This window comes from Leopardus geoffroyi, chromosome C3 (genome assembly GCF_018350155.1).
Source record: "Leopardus geoffroyi isolate Oge1 chromosome C3, O.geoffroyi_Oge1_pat1.0, whole genome shotgun sequence".
Taxonomy (NCBI): domain Eukaryota; kingdom Metazoa; phylum Chordata; class Mammalia; order Carnivora; family Felidae; genus Leopardus; species Leopardus geoffroyi.
This window is the reverse complement of record NC_059338.1, coordinates 114,654,012-114,668,253: the sequence shown is the minus strand read 5'-3', so window position 1 is coordinate 114,668,253 and position 14,242 is coordinate 114,654,012. Positions and strand designations below refer to the sequence as shown.

General features: G+C 39.2%; 1 long non-coding RNA gene across 1 annotated transcript; it reads left to right on the top strand.

The window, feature by feature from the left end:
* Nucleotides 1-287: 287 nt before the first annotated feature.
* LOC123587029 lies at nt 288-13,648 on the top strand. The gene is made up of 3 exons (XR_006707100.1): nt 288-389; nt 2,916-3,039; nt 12,621-13,648. It is a non-coding gene; the product is annotated as an uncharacterized LOC123587029 (long non-coding RNA).
* Nucleotides 13,649-14,242: the final 594 nt, after the last annotated feature.

The window sequence follows — 14,242 nt, the reverse complement described above, 5'->3', positions numbered from 1 at the left end:
ATTTAAATCTTCTTGAAGAAGTAAATATCTTTTATTATTTATTTATTTATTTTTAAGAGGTTTTCTCTTTAAATTTTTTTTAACATTTTTTATTTATTTTTGAGACAGAGAGAGACAGAGCATGAACGGGGGAGGGGCAGAGAGAGAGGGAGACACAGAATCGGAAGCAGGCTCCAGGCTCTGAGCCATCAGCCCAGAGCCAGACGCGGAGCTCGAACCCACGGACCGCGAGATGGTGACCTGAGCTGAAGTCGGACGCTTAACCGAGTGAGCCACCCAGGTGCCCCAGTAAATATCTTTTAAAGCATGACATTGAATTGGGATATGGGCACGGACACAGCTGATGCTATAACTTTCTCTTCAGAAGTAAATTAGTGTCATTTTTTATGGTAAGTGTCGTATATCTCTGTGATGCACCGTATTACATATATAACGTTAAACTTTATAACATAAATGGACACTTCCGAGGGATTCAGTGTGCTAGCAGTTTTAACATTATGTATTTCGTGTATTAATTTCAAAATCTGGCCAACTCAATCAAAAAATGCTAGCTAAGTGCCTTAATCCTGCAAACTTTGATGAGTCCTGGGTTTTAATTCTGGCTTCCTATGGTGAGACAAGTAATTCTGCCAGATACATTTTCCATCCCTATTGCTAAAAGCACCTCTAAGGGATTTTGCTTCTCTATGTATGAAATGTGAGTCCATGGGCTGATCTTCCTGAAGGAACACCAGGAGTTGGTGAAACCATTTATGTACCTTTGTGGTTCATTTATACACACTTTTCTCAGATTGAAGAAATGTTGAAAAACTAGAGATGATCATTATTAGTATGTAAACAATGATTAAAAAAGCTTTCTTTCTCCAGTGATAGCTTGGTAGCTCATATCTGGAATTTGCTGCTTAGGCTAAGACTTTCTAAAAAGTTCAAATCAATAGCTGTGACATCTTCAAGGATGCCAGTTTTCTTCTGATAATGTTCTCCTCATGTCATATTTTGGAAGAATACCATTACGATATTTAAAAAGTGAAGGGTATACTTTTCAATTGGCTATTATGTTCCCGTATTTCTAACTGTAGATACAGCAGATGTAGCGGACCCTGTGGAGTGTTGCCCAGATTCTCCCTTCAGGAACAAGGCTCTCATCCCCTCAGCTGCCGGGAGCGTTGGCATAGCTCATATGCCAACATAGGAGATCAAGACGTGGCCTAATTAGCCTAGTTTACTCTTAGCTGAGTCACTTCCTAGCAATCGCCCTCTGCCAAAGATGACTGCCTTCCCTAACACTGTCGTCTCTCTCTAGGGGCAGCACACATTCAGTGAGGGGGTGATGCAAGGGTAAAATGACCTTACCCTTTTGCCTCATTGGAGACAAATCTGAAGGCCTATCCAGCTGCTGAGTTCTTTGGGGGACTGGCTGAGATCTTGGTTCCAACTTTTTTTTTCTGTAACTTTTTTTGCTACCAAATCCTGCTTTCCTCATTCTTTTATCAGTTCTGAGAGTACTCCCAATAAAAATACTGGCCTCCAATTTTTAATTTGGAGGCTTGAGCTCTCAAGGAACTCAAAACAGCATAGGAACACAAAGTCCAAGAGAGTATACTATGCAGAAGACACTTCCTGAAACTTCCTTTCTCTTTTGCAAACACTGCTCTTTTACTGTGTGTGTGTGTGTGTGTGTGTGTGTGTGTGTGTGTGTGTGTTTTCCTTAAAGCCTGTATACTCAGGATCCACAGATGGGCCATTTTAGTAGAACTTCTGTTAATATATTTCTAAATCTTTTAGTGCTAAACCAAGCACCTAATACTAATTCTTTTAGGCTATTGCTAGGCCATGAGATTATCGCCCAGAACAGACTTGGAAACAGCATGCGTTGAGAGCTGAGGAGTTAATGGGGAAGACCATCTTAGTGAGCACACACTAAACCATCTGCAAAACTTCACATCTCAGAATGCAAGTGACCGGGTGACTGCACTTTCTAAACACAAAGGGAAATGTTTCAAAAGTCAGGCGCCAAGAATGATTTGTTTTGCACTTAGTAAATCCCTTACAAAGCAGTCAGATATATGGATTGATCTCCTGGAAGGTTTGCCCCTCTGTCATGAGTATGCGGATATATGGCCCTGGGGGATTCTTCCATTTCCTGGGAAGATAAATGGTAGATGGTATTACCAAAGCTTGGCATTTACAAGTTTTGGGGAGATAATTTGGGACTTTCTGAAGGCTAGTTTGGGGGATGTTATAAAGAGGTTACAAGGCAGAAATACGAAATAAAGATTGACAGAAGGCAGAGAGAAGAACAGGAAAGGATTTTTTCCTAGTTTTTGGTCACACTGGCCCTCTCATTCTGTAATTCCGTCACTCGTTCATTTATTCATTCATCCATTTATTTAATATATGCTAAGCTGGGCTAAAAATATTAGATGTTCAGACTGGCACTCTTTTATAGGAGCATGTGCTGACAGTGCCTAAGTTTCAGAATCTGACCAGCTTAACTTAACAAAACGCAGATGTCTAAGTGCCTCATTCCTACAAATGTCTACCATCTCTCTACGAATAAGACATTGGAAAGGTACAAATTTTGTGAAAACTGGTGGTGCCCTGGCAAGCTTTCTTGCAGGGAACATTTGACTTACAGTGGGCACTCAGTCAAGCACTATGACACAGCAAGAGAGCTTCAGGAGAGTAGTTTGCTAGACCATTTCTGAGCAGTACGGGTGGTGGAGGGCAGTACAGGGTGGGAGACCTACAGATTCAGGTATTGTTTTGGCAACCTCTCACCTGTGAACAGCTACATTGGTGTGCAAAGAAAGCAAATGTTGCCTTCACCCACAGTCAGGAGACTTTTGTGATTCATTTCTGTTGCCCTTACTTGGACTTTGGTGACCTCAGCAACTTCACTCTCATCCTTCAAGGTTCATTGTCATAGAGGCAGCGGTGGCAGTAGAAGTTCTGGAAAGCCATCAAATTTACTCATTGATCGCATCCACAGGACCTGCACTTTGTTAAACAATGCGCATAGAATGATGAACAAGTCAGGTACGTTTCCTGCTCTCCAGTGGAGATGATATGTTACTGTTGAAGAGAATTAGGTGAAGCAAGAACACGGGCCAGTGCATGGCTGTATACACATTTGCTTGTAGAGCTCTTGTCAGATTTTGTATGGGCACATTTTTTGCTACTTAGGAGAGGGTTTGATAATGTCAGGGGAATTGCAGTTTGGTCGGGGCGGGGGAGGGATTGCATTTTCGAGACAATATAGTAGCTCTGTGATATGTGTGAGGTACATGGCTCATATTGATATTTTGTGTTCTAAGTATAGAGAGAGGGATCTGTATGGACTTGTTGAAGTTTGAAGCTTAATATCAGACCAGAAAGTTGGAGGGCATGGCCCAATAAATTATCTTTCGTTACATAGCAGGTGTCTCAGCACTTTGTGTATTGCCAATCTTGGGTGAGAGGTCACTGAAGAGTATAGGACCATGAAATAAAGGCCATGGCTACTCTTGGCAACAGGGACCCCTGGGAGTAGATTTGTTGGTGTATTCTGGGAGAAGATGCACCCCTGTTGGTGTCCCAGGAACTGCCAAGAAACCATGTTTCCACTGGTAGGCAAGTTCAAAGGGTTAACTTTAACTAGGGGAGTCGTCACCACCTGAGGCATTTGTCATCAAATCAACCTGGCTTTGTAGGATTCTGTGAACTCCTTAACAGGCAAGAATCCTTCCTAAGGCTCTTTGGGACATTGCCCTTGAGTTGAAGAGAAAAAGGTTATAAGTGCCTCTACCAATATTCCAAGACCAAGGTAGTACTGCTGATAGCACTATGGTCCTGTACAAAACTACATAAACATTATTGTGACACTTTATACACCATTTTTAAAAAAAGGATATTTAAATTTGTTCTATTTATGAGTTAATGAATTTGTTCTATTCACTGTTAGCCTATTACTTATACCTACTCTTTAGGAGGCTTGTATAAAGATAGCTGATAGATTCATAAAGTTTTTAAAATACTGTGTATTATTGGTTGTTGAATATAATCTCCAGGGAACCTTGGTTTATAAGCTTATGAGTTACATGAGACAGCGCATGCTACTTAAGTAGTCAATTTGTATTCTTTGATGAGAATGATTTTTGACTTTGATGGCTTGACATATAAATAGGAGGAGGTATTATTATTAATCCTTTCCCCATAAGGATCCTTCTATCTGATTGCGTTCAATAATGTTCCATGAAATTAACTCATCTTAGAGCTATGGAGAGAGCAGAAAGAAGTAGAAAACTCGTGAGATCACAAGTATGCAGCTAATCACGAATCTTCTTTGGTAACCAGTTAGAACTCAAAAATGATAGCATCATAAGAAACGAAAGAGCATCTGGTAACTGGAAATCTAATATTAGCCATTTCTCAAGAGAGTTGCTAAATTTAACTGGTGAACTAAGGAGTGAATTTGAATATATGTATCTAGTATTTCTTGTGGTCAATAGTACTTTTAGGAAGCGAGTGACACCGATGATACTTAACAGTTCTAAGAAAAACCAAATAAGCATCTTGAGTAGAAGTGTAATATATTTACATTGAGATGTAGTTACTCAGATTTTAAATCTTCCTAGAAATCAATCAGAGAATGGTCAATTTAGGCATGCCTTGAAAGGAATATTAAATTGAATTGGGAACTTAGCGTACCTTTTTTGAGAGACACTAACAGAAAATTCTCTGTTATTATTAGAAGTTGATTTCCCTTAAGGTAACCTCTCGAGTTTTTAATGTGTATGAGTATGATTTGCATCAATTTACTTTCATGAATCTGGATTTTCTGTCAAAGCAGCCATCAAAACAAAATGAATCATCTCTCTTATTTAGCCAGAAGGTAACTTTTGCCACTTATTTTTTTTGGCTCATAACTCTGAGCCAGATAACATTGACCTTGACCACTGTAAGTTCAATGACTATGGTCGGTGCATATAAGGCTTGCTTCACATAAATATTGATGCCATGTAGTAGAACGTGCTTACCTGGTTTAACTAAATGTTTAATATAAATAGGGACCCATATGCCAGTTTTCATAGAGATAGTATGATGCAGTGATTAAGAGCATGGGCTTTGGATCAGATCTATCTATCTATCTATCTTTACTTTGTGGAATTTATTTCTTTTTTAAAATTCCAGTCCAATTAACACACACTGTCATGTTAGTTTCAGAAGTACAATATATACAATGGAATGTTACTCAGCCATAAAATAATAATGAAATCTGACAATTTGGATCACACACATTTAAATCTGAATCACATTTCTACCACTTAGCAACTGAATGACTTAGGGGAAATTATTTAACTTCTAAGTCATAGTTAGACCCATATTACAGAGAGCTGTCAGTAGGATTGAATGAAATGTCTACATAGAACTTGGCATAGAAACTGGCACACAAGAAAGTTATCATCTGCTGAATATACTTGGATTGGATCATTCTTTTTTATTTATTTATTTATTTATTTATTTTTAATTATTTTTTTTTTTCAACGTTTATTTATTTTTGGGACAGAGAGAGACAGAGCATGAATGGGGGAGGGGCAGAGAGAGAGGGAGACACAGAATCGGAAACAGGCTCCAGGCTCTGAGCCATCAGCCCAGAGCCCGACGCGGGGCTCGAACTCACGGACCGCGAGATCGTGACCTGGCTGAAGTCGGACGCTTAACCGACTGCGCCACCCAGGCGCCCCTGGATCATTCTTATTAACACTCTAATGTGGTCATATCCACATGGCATTTTATAGGGCTAACAAAGAAATTTTTTGATAAGGGACTAAAATTATATATATATTATATATATCAGCTAATCTCAGTTAATTTAGGAATAAATATATTTATACAAATGTATTTGGATGATATGTGTATTATTGCAAAATATTTATTATGGTGTATTTCTCTTGTCAGTAAAGCTCTTAAAAATGAGCCCAAAGTTATTTAGTTATTTATTTTTTATGTTAGTATGAATTCATCCTTTGTCCCTAAATCCAGTTCTGTTTTTCCAACTTGCATTTCCTAGTTAGGCTTCTCACTGTGATTTACTCCAGACTGATTGTTTCTGGTGTCATTACTGATCTAACCACTGGGAGGTCTCAGCCTTATTGTTCTGAGTTTAGACTTCAAAAGATAGATAGATCTCTGCTCAGCCACATGGAGCTCATCAACTGACTTCTTTCCCTATTTGTTTTAGCAAAAGTCTTTGTGTGGAGCTGCCAGCGTGGCTCAGTTGGTTAAGTGTCTTACTCTTGATTTCGGCCTAGGTCATGATCTTACCGTTTGTGGGATCGAGCCCTGTGTCAGGCTGTGTGTGCTGACAGCATGGAGACTGCTTGGTGTTCTCTCTCTCCCTCTCTCTCTGCCCCTCCTCATTTCGTACTGCTCTCTCTGTTTCTCCCTCTCTCAAAATAAATAAATAAACTTAAAAAAAAGTCTTCGTGTCCCAAGCAAGAATGAGGCATGCTATGATCGGTTAAGTTTTCTTTCCTTTTATCCATTTATTTGTTGAATTATTACTGTGTGCTAGTTACTGTGTTAGGCTCTGGGAAGGTAATGGCAAATCTGACATGATCCCTCAATTAGAGCTCTCAGATGGAAAGAGACAAGCGAACACACAATTAGAAGACACAGTGTAAGTCATTTCCTTCCAGTCTCGGTGTAGGGTTAACATGGTCCTGAAAAGGCTTTCTGAAAGAAATGATCTCAAAGCCAAGACCTGTAGGATGAATTAACCCGACTCAGAGTACAGTGAGGGGTGGAAAAGAACAGTCCATATACAGAAACTAGCACGTGCAAAGGTCAGGGAACAAAGGGAGCCTGGTTTGCTCTGGAATTACAAGTAGAAAAGGCTGTAGTGCAGGGTTCAAGGGTGGGAATGTAAGCAGGCGCCGTATGGTCATCCCCTATGCAACAACAGCAACAACAACAACAACAACAACAACAACACAAAACCCCATCACAACAGACACTTCACCAGTGATTTTAAAACAAGATCTGATTCTTTAGAAGTGAAATGTCTATCTCCTTGCTCTTTGATACCCTAGCCCAACAGCTTAGTTACATGGGTGCTCTCCTTAGAGTCCACGCACCCTCTTCTGTTAGACATTCAGTATCCATGAGACCAATTCCAGAAGCCTCACTATAGCCTAATTGGTAACCCTAGAGTTCAGGACCAGCTACACATTTTTGTGGCCATCACAAGGATCTCTGCAGTGGACTAGACCCTGTCTGCCCTAGAGCGACTGTCTTTCTGCCCAGACCATGGGAAATCGATACCAAAATCATTTGCTAAGCTAGTATCTGTTGATAATGACACAATTGCATTTCTGCACAGACGCACACATGGGGAAGACAACCAAGCAGCGTGCTGGCTCAGTGCTCTATGCTTCGGCGGGTGGGCTCCAACTGCCCAGCCAAGATTTTTAGCACATTTTGACCCCTCTTCCTAGTAGGGGAAGAATTATAATTATGGAAATAATGGGCATTTTTAAGACTTTTTCTAGCCTTGATTGAACTATACTTAGGGTAGCATGAACTTTTTCTGACGGTGCTTCTCCGAAAGGTGAATCTTAGGGTTGTGACTATAAGAATAAACCCTGACCACCAATTTTAGCACCTGGTCCATGAAAAGTCAGGTACTTTTTATACCGAGAGTATTTCTAAAGCAAAACAGCAAGTATAAAGGCACTTTTGAAGAACACATCAGCAGTTGGTATAGCCTAGATTTAGCCTAGTATAATGTGATGCAGAGATACAGTGTATATATGGAAGTTTCCTAATTAAATTACACTTTATCTGGAACTCAGGAGGCAAATTGGCCAACTATGAACGCGAAGCGACTAGAAGGCAGAGGCCAAATAGGGATTGGAGAAGTTTTCCATTTGCTCCGCTATGATCTCCTACCTCTCTACCAGTTCGTACTGAAAGAGGAAAACAGTAATGGTTACCTCAGCTGCTTTTTCTGTTTGTTCTATGAAATGTGAAGTCTGGGGCTTCCTGCCTCGTTATTTTATATGTTTTTCATCCCGGCCCAACATAATGACTGTCGGAGAAGTTGTTCCAATGGAATGGGGTAATGTGTGCACAAAAGGCTGACAGTGTTAAAACGTTATGCGAGTACGTGTTGTATTCGTTTTGCTAGCTTCTGTGTGAGGACACGTAAGGAAGCATTGTGGTGAAGTGATTAAGAGTGTGGGTCTGGGGTCTCAGCTCTCCCACCCTGCCACTGTGCTGTACTGGGCAAGTCATTTGCTTCGTGGGACTTGACTTCCCTCAGCAAAATGGAAAGAATAACAGACCTTAGCCGTGGAGGCTGTAAGTAATTTCGACCGAAGTTCGGCATGTGAGCGGAGGGGTGGTGAGAGACGAAGCACTCTTAACTCCCACGTCCAACCAGCCTCTCCAGACCTGGATTTCCTTGGCTGACATCGATAGTAACACTTAGGAGTGTTGTGAGAATTAAATGAGACAGTACCCATGTCAATGGTTAGACAAAGTGGCATGTGACAACCGTGGTGTCTTTTGAGGGAAGCTGTGGCTTTAGCAGCTTAGGGGGCAGTGCCCCTAGCTTGGTGAGCAGTGTGAAACAGCACCCCTGAGTGGACATCAACCCGTGGTGTCCTTGACGTGTTGCACTGGAGGAGATGGCAGTGGGGAGCCAAGACATCATCGTGAGCCTTCAGTGTTGAGTTTGGACCAGCAGCCCTTTATCAAGGTCCATTCACTTCTCCAGTAGGCAACTCTTTTACACTAAGACCAGAGAAGACTAGATCAAGAGTAAGCAGACACTTGCAGCTTCTGGGGGAATCTTTTTCCTCCTCCGTTTCCTCATACCCTTTTATTGAAATTTAGGGCAGCAGGAAGTGGGGGACTTTCCCACCCACTGTTGCCTGTCGGCTAAATCTCTGCAGACTGTAACTGTAGTGAAGGCACTTTGATGACACCTGCGATGTCAGTGGGACCCGAGTAACTCTCTGGGCTCATAGGCAGAGAAGTGGACACCAGGGCCAATCAGTCATTCATTTGACAGGTATTTATTTAGCACCTATTATGTGCTGGGTCTTTTAGCAGGAGCAGGGCATACAGCAGTGAATACAAAGACAAACATCCTTAACCTTCTGAAGCTTACATTTTAGAGGGAAAGATAGACTATGAAGAACAGCTACAACAACAAAACAACTGAGTACAGCCGCTGGTATTAAGGGCCATGAAGGAAAACGAAGCAAGGAAGATGATGGAGCATGGGGGGTTCAGTCCTCACAGAACGCTAAGACAAAAGTATTTGCCATGTTTATTTTATGTCTGCTTGACGGTAGAGTCATGATGAAAGAATTAAGAGGCAGCAGTTGGTACTGTTGGTGTCAGGAACTGGATCTTCTTCCAGTCAGGGTGGGAATTCTATATTCAACAGTAGAGACAGACAAAGCCAGGGATTCTGCCCTTGAAACATAGTTATTACTTAGCGTTAGAGATAGTTTTCTTCTGGGTTCTGTCTTAGGCTCCAAATTTGGTCCCTCATCTTTACTTGATCTCCTCTGCGTTATGCTGTCATCTTGAATGGTGTTCGAGGCTAGCGCACATGTATATTGTGACTAACATAAAGCTTCTCCTCCATAATCACGTTACGTAACTAACCTCGAAAGCTCGATTTCTGTTATTTGAGACAATAGGAACTGGGTCATGAGCAATGAGATAAAATTCAAATCGCCATTTAGCACACTATTTCAGCATCTTTTCTTACTCTGCTTTTTTTTTTTTTTTTTTTTTTTTTTTTTTTTATGAGAAATGCCAATAGATACTTTTACTGGTCTGAATTTTGCTTCCTTTACTTTTCTTTCCCTCCTCTCTCCAAAAGGGGCTAATAAGTAGTAAAGTAACCAACTCTGAGTTTTCTAAATAAAGAAGGAGGCTAAGAAAGTGGGAATAAGAATGTTTCACTAAGGAACACTCAAACTTTAAATCATAAAGAGTTAACTGCTCTCCCTAACTTATGACTGGCTCCTTCAGTAATGTGGCTCATTGTATATTGTGCTTTTCTTTAACTGTCTGAATTTTATGAAGCTGATGTAATCTTTGGTACTAATTGCCAGTACTTTAAGAAAAGATTGTTGCTATAAGAGAATGTCATCATTTCATTTTTCCTAATAGTACTTCATGCCCCATGTTACATATGCACATAACGCAGAATCAAAACACACACTGGAAACATTACGAAAAGTTTCCCACTAGAGTAGAGTGGCTGTGTAGAAGTGAAAAATACCTACACTCAAAACGGAAATGATTTATGACCATGGGGAACTGAGTTTTGGGCGGGCCACAAAGGATTTGGTAACCCAAATAGTGTCTAGAAAGTCTACACATTTGGGAAATATTAGTGAGATTTTTATCATGCCCTTTTGCTAGTTTGTTGAACAAACGCTCTGTCACTGAAGAAAATAAAAATTTAGAATTTGTTTAAACAGAGTGAGCTCTTCACAAATAACCTTTTGAATTAAAAAAAAGCATTCACTTTAATGGCAAAATTCTGGTCTTTAATGGTACAGTTTTTGAATTCATTTCAGTTTCTGGGCCATTTAAAAACAATTTTTTTTCTGAAGTAGCATTCATTGTGTCATCATCTTTTACAAGTTGAGTACTTGGTTGTAAAAGCTTACAGTCTTGGAGTTTTGTGTGTGTGTGTGTGTATGTATGTGTGTGTTTTAAGAAAGAACAAAATCTATGTAATATCTTGTTAATCTTTACTAATTTCATGTGAAATAAGAAGTTAGATATCTTTTTTAATTTCTGTTTTTATAAGGATGAAAAGTTAAAAGTCATCAACTGCAGTCTGGCAACTTAATTCCACTTTATTCTTTTTATCTTACTTTAAAAATTCCCTTAACATGTAAAATAATGTTTAAAAATTTTAATGTTTCAAGATTCTCTCTTTTTTAAAGTGTTTTATTTATTTTTGAGAGAGACAGAGACAGACAGACAGAACACGAGTGGGGGAGGGGCAGAGAAAGAGGGAGGTTCAGAATCCGAAGCAGGTTCCAGGCCCTGAGCTGTCAACACAGAGCCTGATGCGGGGCTCGAACTCACAAACCATGAGATCACGACCTGAGCTGAAGTTGGACACTTAACCTGCTGAGCCACCCACACGCCCCTCAAGATTCTCTTAATTATGTTTTTCCTGTTAATAAACACTTGACTGTCAGTTCTTGGAGGTCAAGGACTATGTTATACTCACATTGTCATCATTACTAGGTTCTTTGTAGGTTTCAGTGCACACAAGTTGGATCTCTAGAGGACTTATTCAATCCTACAGAGCAACAGGGTGGCAAAAGTAAATGAGCGTCATTCCAGTCTAAGCCAAAAGGATACTTGCTAGAGCACTGTAGAATATTCCATAATTCATATAGCTATGTAGTTTATGAAGGTAACTAATTGATATAATAGTTCTTTAAAGAAAATTATTTAATCTATTTTTTTTAAGTTTTATGTTCTCTAGAATTGTAGTGTCCAAATTTTTATTTATGCGTCCGTATTAAGAATTTTTAGGCATCCATTCCCAATAATAAATAAATATTGATGCATACTACTTATGTAATTATAACCACTCATTTATACATATTTCTTTACACATGTATATAATTATGTACATTTTGAAACATATAATTTATAAATTAGAAAAAAATACAGTGAGGATGCAAAAGATAGATAGTATCTCAGGGTGAAATGTAAATTTAGGCAGAGTTTCTCATTAGTGTCATGGAGTTAGGACATACATTAAGTAGTCCTGTCAATAAGTTGGAATACCTGAATCTCTTCTTGTCAAATCTGCTTAGGTGGCCATTGTCTATACCTTGCTATGGAGCAGATGGTAAGATCGATCATGCTAGGGGTAAAGGAGTGTTAACTCTGTCAGTTTCTTAATTTTGCTTGTACTTGGAAAACTAGCAAGTGTTTCGGTTTCTTGTTTTCACCTTGCACTTTTGGGAAGAAGCCACTTGTCTATTTTTGTGAGGATTTGTTTAATTAATTAAATAATATGATCTATCAACCAGCTTATTGGTACCTACCAAGACTGTAGTATGTTGCAGTATGTTTTAAAAGCAAGCACAGTCTCCCCCAACCTTACTAAGAATATCTAGTATAGCAGATGGGAAACTTGACCTTCTGAATCAAATGACTAAGGAGAGGGATCAAGGGACGGCTCCACTGATAGCCACATATGGAATATAGTAAAACTTAGTGGATCTCTTATTTATAGATTAAAAACAAATATAAATAGGGGCCCTATTATGTTTTTCTGGACCCAAGTGATTTATATTGTGCTATCCTTCCCAAACTTTGGGATCATGTAGCCTATGTAAAAATATTCTATCGTGACATACTCCAACATATATTTATTTTTTTAGAAAAATGCACATCATATTGTGACAGAATATACACAATTATTACAAACCTATCAAAATATGAAAATATTTGAAAATATAATGTTTAAATTAAAGAGGATGAGATAAAATATACTTAAGAAGATGCTGTCATGTTGTCTTTTCCTACCATTGTGGCTTGTTTTGTGCACGCCATTTTGGAAACTACTCTTCTAGGGACTGAAGACCTGTCAGTGGAAATTTATACTTTGTTTTTAAGTAAGAGAGAAGAAATATGAATGACCCAGGAAAAAGAAGTGACCACAGTAAGTAACCTTTTTAAGACATTCCTCTTTTCCTAACTTCCCAGAAGCGATCACACTTAGAAATGGGAGTTAAGTCCTCCAATTTTTGTGGTTCTGTCCTTATGTGAGTTCTCAAGCCGCCCCTGGGCTCTTATCACAACCCAGAACCTCAAGTTTAATGAACAAATGCTCTACCTAAGAGATACAGTTTTATCTTCAAATCTGTCACTTCAGATGAAAAGCAGGCCCCTGAATCTTTGAGCTAAGGAATAGGGTCATTTTGTTAGGGTCGAGTGGTAACATGGAAAGTATGTCCTATTGAGAGATCATGTTCTCTGCTTTCTGAAGCATAACTGTGGTGGTAACTGAACAGGTAGTACTTTTCAGTGTTTGCAAATTTTACTAAAACGTCAGGTATACGTAGTATCTATAGACTCATGTGTCTGTTCAAGAGTGAGCTTATTTTGTTCTTATTTTATATTTAACCCACTAAATGATGTACCTATTTTTTCCCTTTCTGGTATAAATTTAATTTGCTATAGTAATGCCTACATTTGCTAGAAGTGATTATATTAATTAATTCGAAAGCTGAAAGTTATTTTCTTTATTCTGTTGCATAAATAAATGATTGAATGCCACTGCTTTTGGATAAGCATGGTCAAATGATAATTGTGTTCATATTTTTGGAATCAATTTTATATTACTCTAATTTGTTACAATGCTTTTGTATGTGCAATAGTCTCTCGTTAAATCAGGCATTCCTTAAATGGTATTAATTAACATGTGTAAAATCTACCTTGAAAACTCATTTAATTTTACAAATTATACTACTTCATGACAGTATCCCTGGAGCTTCATCAAGTCTCCGATTTCTAAATAATTTTGAAGTAAAAAGGATTTTTAATTAAAAAAAAAAAAACCAAAGTTCTTTTCACAATCGTATTTGGCAGGAAAACATTGCATCATAGACTTTTAAATTTTTTTTTTTCAACGTTTATTCATTTTTGGGACAGAGAGAGACAGAGCATGAACGGGGGAGGGGCAGAGAGAGAGGGAGACACAGAATCGGAAACAGGCTCCAGGCTCTGAGCCATCAGCCCAGAGCCTGATGCGGGGCTCGAACTCACGGACCGCGAGATCGTGACCTGGCTGAAGTCGGACGCCTAACCGACTGCGCCACCCAGGCGCCCCAGCATCATAGACTTTTAAGTGCCGCCTGGATGATTTCATAAGAGTAGTTTTATCTATCCAGCCTGTAGTGTGCCTATTAAGTGCTCAATCTGGTTAGTAGGGCAAGGTCTCTACTTATAAGTGGGAGACACTTCATCAGGAGTTACTATGATACAAGTAAATGTAACGTTGTCAATAGAACAATGTCCTACTGACATCCAGAGGGTAGAACCTTGAGATAGAAGTGGAAGAAGATGTCAAAGAGACCTTCACAGAGGAGCAAACATTTCAGCTTGACCTTGAGGTCTGTGGGCTGAAAGACATATCTGGTAGGGGAGATTTCAGTGTCATTACTATGGAGATCAACAGACTGTTTGGGGAACA